This window comes from Nothoprocta perdicaria, unplaced genomic scaffold (genome assembly GCF_003342845.1).
Source record: "Nothoprocta perdicaria isolate Ctin4 unplaced genomic scaffold, notPer1 scaffold_2, whole genome shotgun sequence".
NCBI classification, from domain to species: Eukaryota; Metazoa; Chordata; class Aves; order Tinamiformes; family Tinamidae; genus Nothoprocta; species Nothoprocta perdicaria.
Genome location: NW_020455204.1, coordinates 13,917,272 through 13,924,198, shown reverse-complemented (window position 1 = coordinate 13,924,198; position 6,927 = coordinate 13,917,272). Strand labels below are relative to the sequence as shown.

General features: G+C 43.0%; 1 long non-coding RNA gene across 1 annotated transcript; it reads right to left on the bottom strand.

Moving 5' to 3' along the window:
* Positions 1 to 238: 238 nt before the first annotated feature.
* LOC112945938 lies at positions 239 to 6,370 on the bottom strand. The gene is made up of 2 exons (XR_003249103.1): positions 6,286 to 6,370; positions 239 to 470 (listed from the first exon to the last, which is right to left on the bottom strand). It is a non-coding gene; the product is annotated as an uncharacterized LOC112945938 (long non-coding RNA).
* Positions 6,371 to 6,927: the final 557 nt, after the last annotated feature.

Sequence of the window (6,927 nt, the reverse complement as noted above, 5' to 3'; positions counted from 1 at the left end):
TTACTGTGCAATTGTCTGACTTTGTTCACTTCTTCCAAGACTAAGGATGCTCCTGAGCCCAACTTCCAGGATGGAAGTAGTAGCAGTTGCAACAAGGCACAGAAAGAGCACCTGGAGTATCCTTGGAAGCAACAGGCAAGCAGCAGCTTCTCACCTACCTCCTAAACAACAACTTGGGACATAGTCGAGTGCTTCCAAATCGTGCTGAACCTCCTTCTTTTCCAGCACGGATAAGCAGAGCAAAAGGCATTTAACATGACACGTTATTCCATGCGCTCACCTTCCCTGATCCGCGTACCGACTGTTCTGCAATGCTTCTCAGATCAAGGCAGTACTGCGATGCTCGGTGCCATCACATCATGATCCTTTACCAGGAAGGAGTGCTGTAAAAAACTCCCAGAGCACTGCTCATTCCTGCCACATGAAGGACAGGACTGCACACGGTGACACAAAGTCTGTGCCTAGGTTCCCTGCAAAAGAGGAATTTCTCATACTCACTTGCTTCGGGAATGCACAATGGGAGACAGTTTTAGGTTGTAAAGCGAGTCCACCTTGGACCATTCTGTGACAGGGAACAAGGAGACGCCAGGGACGTTCTGCCCTGCACAGACAGGCCGGTCCACAACGCTCCGCTCGGGGCGAGCACAGGGAAGGAGCCCAGGCCCCCACGCTGCCGGCAGAGCTGCGGCCTCCACGCAGAGCTCCTTTCCTCGAGCAGCACCTTCCCGGCCACTGCTACAGGCAGCCCAAACAGGCACCCACCTCTTGCCTGCTCTAGCTAATCACACCCGAATTTCAGTGATGAACCGACTATTTTATAGATTTTTCCCGTATATATTTCACCCATTTTTCCTCACAGCCACAAGAGCAAAGCACTAGACATTTGCTATCACTGCCAAGCTATTAACATGCACCATGGCTTTAATTCTTTGTTTCTGCTTGCATGGCAGATCAGTTGTGAATCACTATTACAGCGGCCACTGGAGCTGTAAAAGCATCTTAGTGCTAACAAGAAAGCATGGGTGAAGATTGTTATCCCACTTCATCCCAAAGCAGATAATCCAAGGACAAAACCTGTGCTGGACACGTGCACATGTCAAACACGGGACAAGGCCCTTCTGCCTTGGCCTGTCTTCTGAGAACACTAACAAGGTTGACAACCAGTGTGCACTTTTTGTACTAGCATCAAACAGAACGCACCCTCGGTGCTTACAGGACTCTTCAAATACCCTAATACGAGCTCTCCTCTATTTGGAAACGTCCTAATCCTACAGCTTTTGCTTGTTAAAGCTACACTAGGCTCATTAGTCACGTTAGTCACACTAGGGGCCTAGCACAACGTCATTCTTGCCAGACTCTCAAACACCCAGTGCTCCCCAGAGGCTGCACAAACTCCGTCTGAAGGAGGCAGCCCGCTGGTTTGGGCTGAGCAAAAATAAGAATTAAAGAGAGACCAACAGAAGATGTATTGGACAGTTACTTTGTGCGTCTGAAAATACTGTCAAAAATGACATCATTATCAGGGCAGCTAAGAGCTCCATGGAATATACAGCGGTTTCTTCATGGCACGCCAGCAGCACTGCAGGGTAATTCATATCGGAGGCAGGGAATTGGAGGTGATGCCTGTTACACCACAGCAGCAGCTAACTCCTCAATCTAGAAGATAGAGGATCAAGAACATGCGACAATCTAGAGAAAGGAGAACGTTCAGCACAGAAATCAGAATCTTTTAATGTGAAATAAACAGTCACACGTGCTGGACAGCAAGTCACAGCACAGGGCTTGTTCAGTGTGGAAGATGGTGCATAGCACTTCACAAGACTTTACAAGGCACTTTGTATGGTGTATTTTAGCCAAAGAAGAGAGTTTCAAAAGGAAACACGTCCAGTAACTTTCCATTGACTTAGGGACATCAATTGGCACTGGATCAGCGTCTCGCTTTCCAAGAAGCATGGCAAGATTTATCAAGTCAAAAATACAGAGCCGAGCCAGTCCATTAGGCCACAGTTCATTATATACTATTTTAACCTGTAATTTAAACATGAGCACTCAAGAACTCTACCTAATAAAGATAGATTTAATCACATGTCAAAGTATTTGTTTTTAAGTTGGGATCTACAGTATTTCTTAAAGGTTTGAGACATCCTATATCCCAACAAGCCTCTCTCATTTCCTTTGGTTTTATGGTTTAAAAAAAAGTACCATCATTGCCTTTTAATGGCATATCAAATATGTTACACCAATATTTTACTTTGTATAGACATCAGGATTGACCAGTATTTTTTTAGTTATATTAATAGCAATAGTGCTAAAAATCTTAAGAACTAAGTAGCATTATATTTAATTATCCTTCTATAATTACACTGATTAAACACAGTATATGAGACTATAAAGATAGATAAAACATTATGGCTAAAAAACTTTTTTTAAATGACCATAAAATGATTATTAAGCCTGAGGTGACAAAATTAATATCACAAGCACAATTTTATGGGGTTTTCTTATGCCGATTCCCCTTCTTATAATACCATCCTGCAGTGGCAGCAGAATTTCCTCACAGCAGTGGTGAAAATGAGAATTAACTATAAAAAAATGCTGCAACCTGCAAGGGAGGTCACTTAAGCCTTCCATACCAAGGGAGGCTTTGTGCACTTGATGCTTCAGGCAAATGCCAATAAAACATATTAAAACACTTCTGAGCTCTGAGCAACCTGGCTTACACTTGGGTAATACTCATTCCTCCTGTTTCCTTATTCTTTTTTTCCCCTCTCTTGCTTCCTTACTCTTTTTCATGTTTTACAGAAACTCTGTACAGTTTCACAGCAGTGAAGCAAGAATCAGCACAAGGCAGAAGGGCCATCTATTTTCTGAGTAATCATCTAACAGGAACGACGCAGGAATTTTCATACTGGGTGACCAATAGTATTACAAAGATTAAAGAATCACCCAAAAAATTCTGACCAAGAACTAATACTACAGCAAAAAGCTAATATCGGAAATCTGCAGTGCCTTCAAAACCAGCTTAGACTGGATTTTAAGGTTATGACTGAGCATAAGAAAATTGAAATTTTTCTGACCTAGGAAGAGGATAAATCATTTCAAGAAATAATTTTCTTGATTCTTTGAATTATATGTTTAATTAATTTTATTACACATAATTACCAAAATGTATCATAATTATCTGACACATTTCAAGAAATATGGTCTTATTTTACTTAATTATATGATTAACTAGGGTACCTAATTAGCAAACTTCAACAAGATTATATTTCTGCTCTTCTCCCAAAATTTGGAAGCCATCCTAGAATACTCCAGCGCGTGGTGGCTTCACGCAGAGAGCCCGGTGGCCATCGCAGATACCCCCGCGCTGCAGGAAGGGGCCCACAGCCTCCTATTTATGTTGACTCTCCTCTCCTTCACTCTTGTGGAGTTGTTGCCAATATTTTGGCTGGATGGCTGGCTTTGACACAGACACTTACGGTTGTCTTTAACACCCATCACGCTCCCGGAAAGTTGGCTCCCGCCTTTGCAGGCCCAGCGCCTGCAGCACGTTGCAGGGATCCCTGCAAAGACACAAGGCTGGTGCAGCCCCTCACCTGGGTTTCAGGTGGACAGCGAACAGCCACATGCATCCCATCCTCCAGCCAACGTGCCTGGGCAGGAAGGGCCCATACGAGGCAGGAAGCAATTTAAGAAGCTCTGCGGAGTCTCAAATTCATCCTACAGGCCCAATGAGCCACCAGCTGGGTCACTAAATTGGCGTGTTGACATCTCTGCCTCGTACCCGCCGTTGCCAGGCTGCTCTGGGCTCTTCCCCGTTGCACAAAGCCAGCATGTGGCACTTGAGCCGTGCACTTACAGGGAACCCAGAACCACAGCAGGGAGAAAAATAACCATAACTTATCAATCCGTGGCAATCCAGACAAAAACTATGTAAGAATATACACTGTATCAGGGTGTATATGCTTCCTGTGTGGTATTTACCAACCCACAGTCAATCAAGACATATCAAGGAAAACTGACCCAAAAGAAAGTTTTTGTAGTTCCATAACTCACTGAAAATATTTCAAATAAAGGCAATTCAGAATATTAACAAGAGCCTTGTGATGTTTTAATACAAATTGATTGCCTATACTTCTGACATGTTGAAGAATTATTTTGTTAAATTGTTTCATCTCAACTGAAAATGCATAAACACATCCAGCCCTCAATCAACAAAACGTATTCCTGCATTTGGAAGAAAATAACAATCCATTTATTAGAAAGAGCCTTCCCACTTCTCACTAGTTTATGCCACTCTTCATACTTAGCACACAAACCCCAGATTGCAGTCGCATGCTAGACGCTCCTAATCCAGCTAGTGCTGCCAAGAATCGAACCAAAGGCTGCCTAATGCAGCAGGATCTATACGCCAGGCCCAAACACCACCAAAAAAAGAAAAAGAAAATCAATTTTTTATTTTAAACCCCACTTCCCCCTAAATAACAAGCTCTTGATTCCCTTACAGTCTGATTAGGTGCCTATTTTGCAGGCCACACAACGTGGTTGATTGGTGAGCCTGATAAGCAAAGGGACGTGAAGGGCCGTAAGGGTGGATCACTGACTGTCTGCAAAGCGAAAGAGAAACCAGGGGGCATCCACATCAGCACTTTGTGAAGTCAAACACACTCGTAAATATATATTAGCTTCACATACAAAATTGCACTGAGTCTATCAGAACTTTACCATGAGAACCTACCCTGATATTCATGACCTCTTAAAGTGAATAAACATCCCTATTCCCCTGATTATTTTAAGAAGGTTCTGAAAGACAAAGCTTAAAAAAAATGCATTATATTTCCAAATAAAGGAATTTAGCAATAGCTTAACATCCCAAAACACTAGTCAATTTAATATAAAAAGAAACACAAAAAACAAGTGGAAAACAATCACAGAATCACAGATCAATTAACTTCATCACAGAGTAGGCACAGAGAGAGAGAAAGAGATCAATCTTTCCCTCCAGGGCACACCACAGTTCTCCGACATCCTCTGGCACCCACAGCAGGCTCCTCTCCCTTACCTGGGGCTCCCACTCCAGCACCAGGCACCTTCTCCGTATTTCCCAGCTTCAGGAGGGCAGAATCAGCACAGCCACCATGAGGAGCCTTCTGGCAGCAACCTCACACTGCAGTAGGAATCAGTCTCTCCAAAGCTCATGAAGGGTCAAGTTGGTTTAAAACACTCTCTGCCTCACCACAGATGTGCTGTGGGTGCTGAACACAACTCACCTGTGCAGGCCCCTCCTGGCCAACGCAGCTTAACCGACCCTCAGTGGGTCGGTTAAGTGCAGCTTAACCAACCCTCCCATGTGCAGCCCACTGCAATGAGCAAAAAATACCACTCACCTCTGTCTCTTCTCTAGTTCTGTTCCACCTCTAATGTGGAAAATCACTCACTCACTACTGAGTTTTTCTTGTCTGTGTTAACTAATGGGGTCTAGTGGTCACACTGCTGTCTGAGAACATAGGGAATCTTAGGCATGTGTGGTAAGATGATGCTAAATATTGTTATATGTTAAGAATACTAGTCTAGGAAAAACAAGGGCCCAGTAATGAAGTGGAGTCTGCATTCATCATTCCGTACATTTTACCCCATATTGTCAACACTTACAATGGATCTAAAAACAACCTACAGAGTTTGACTGCAGAGTTTGCAGTCAGACTCATCATAACATTACTCCTATTTTAAAATCTGCCTGTTGTTTTCTGAATATCTAAATGATACTAAAAACTTTTGTTTTGTCTTCAGATTTTGTTTTCTTTGTGCCTAAGAGAAGTGAATTCCTGTTCTGTTTCCACAGTAATTCAGAAATTGGGAACACAGTTATGGTTGCTGTCCCTTTTTTTTCCCCCCACAACCTGGACACATGTAAATACATGTTTGGTCAGGTGGCTTTTTCTGAGAAACATGTCTCAAGATCTTATACATCTGAAAATAGGCATGCAAAAAATAAGAACAAATATGTGTGATTATACCACAGTTTGCATGTACGTATACATTCACACACTCAATATCACAATGTTCTGGAAAGCAAGAGGTGTGACTATATTTATCTTCTTGTCAAAGATTTCCCTCTTTCTCTAAAGACTCAAGGCCTTTCCTTTAGGAAAGGCCTCTTTCCTTTAGGAACACGCTCCACCTGGCAGGTTCGGCTGCTCAAGTGACACCTCGTAGCTTGGGAAACCCTGGCCAGGAGGTCACTGCCCCTGCACAGAGCCATTTCAACACCCACATTCCACCTACCTTCAAGGGGAGGCAGAATCAACCCGAGCATTTCAGCAAGCCCAGCACAGAGGACTTGCCAGACATATGCAGATCAATCCCAAAATATAGAGGAGATAAGGCAAGGGATGCACTCGGCCACACTTTGAGGCTGCCAAAGGTGGAAGGGCTCCTTAAATCTCATCTTGGAAGAACCATCTGCAGCTGGGGCAGATGAAGGGCAAAAAAAATACACACCTGCCTGAATGGTTCAAACCTCCCCGCTCTCGTATTAAACTTCATCAGGAACAAAAGCAGTAAGAAAAGATAAAACTCAACTTAAGACATGTTCCCCAATTAGCTTATTTTCTGGACCTCTTTTACTTAACCCTGTGTAATAGGTATGATACATAAATCTATTCTTATATCTTTTCATGTTTTGTAAGGGAAATGTCTGCGTACTTATTTCTCATGCAAGGCTCTGGATCTTATTTTTTGTTTGTTTGTTTAAAATCCTTCTTTCCTCTGTTGTTGAACAACCTCAGAGCATCTAATCCTAATGCTCTTTTCCTAAAAGACTCACTTGGCACAAATAGTTGGAAACACGTGGGGATAAGGGTTTTCTTACAGCTAGATCACAGTGGAATCATTCTTATGGAAGCATTCCTGACGCAGAGTGAACCT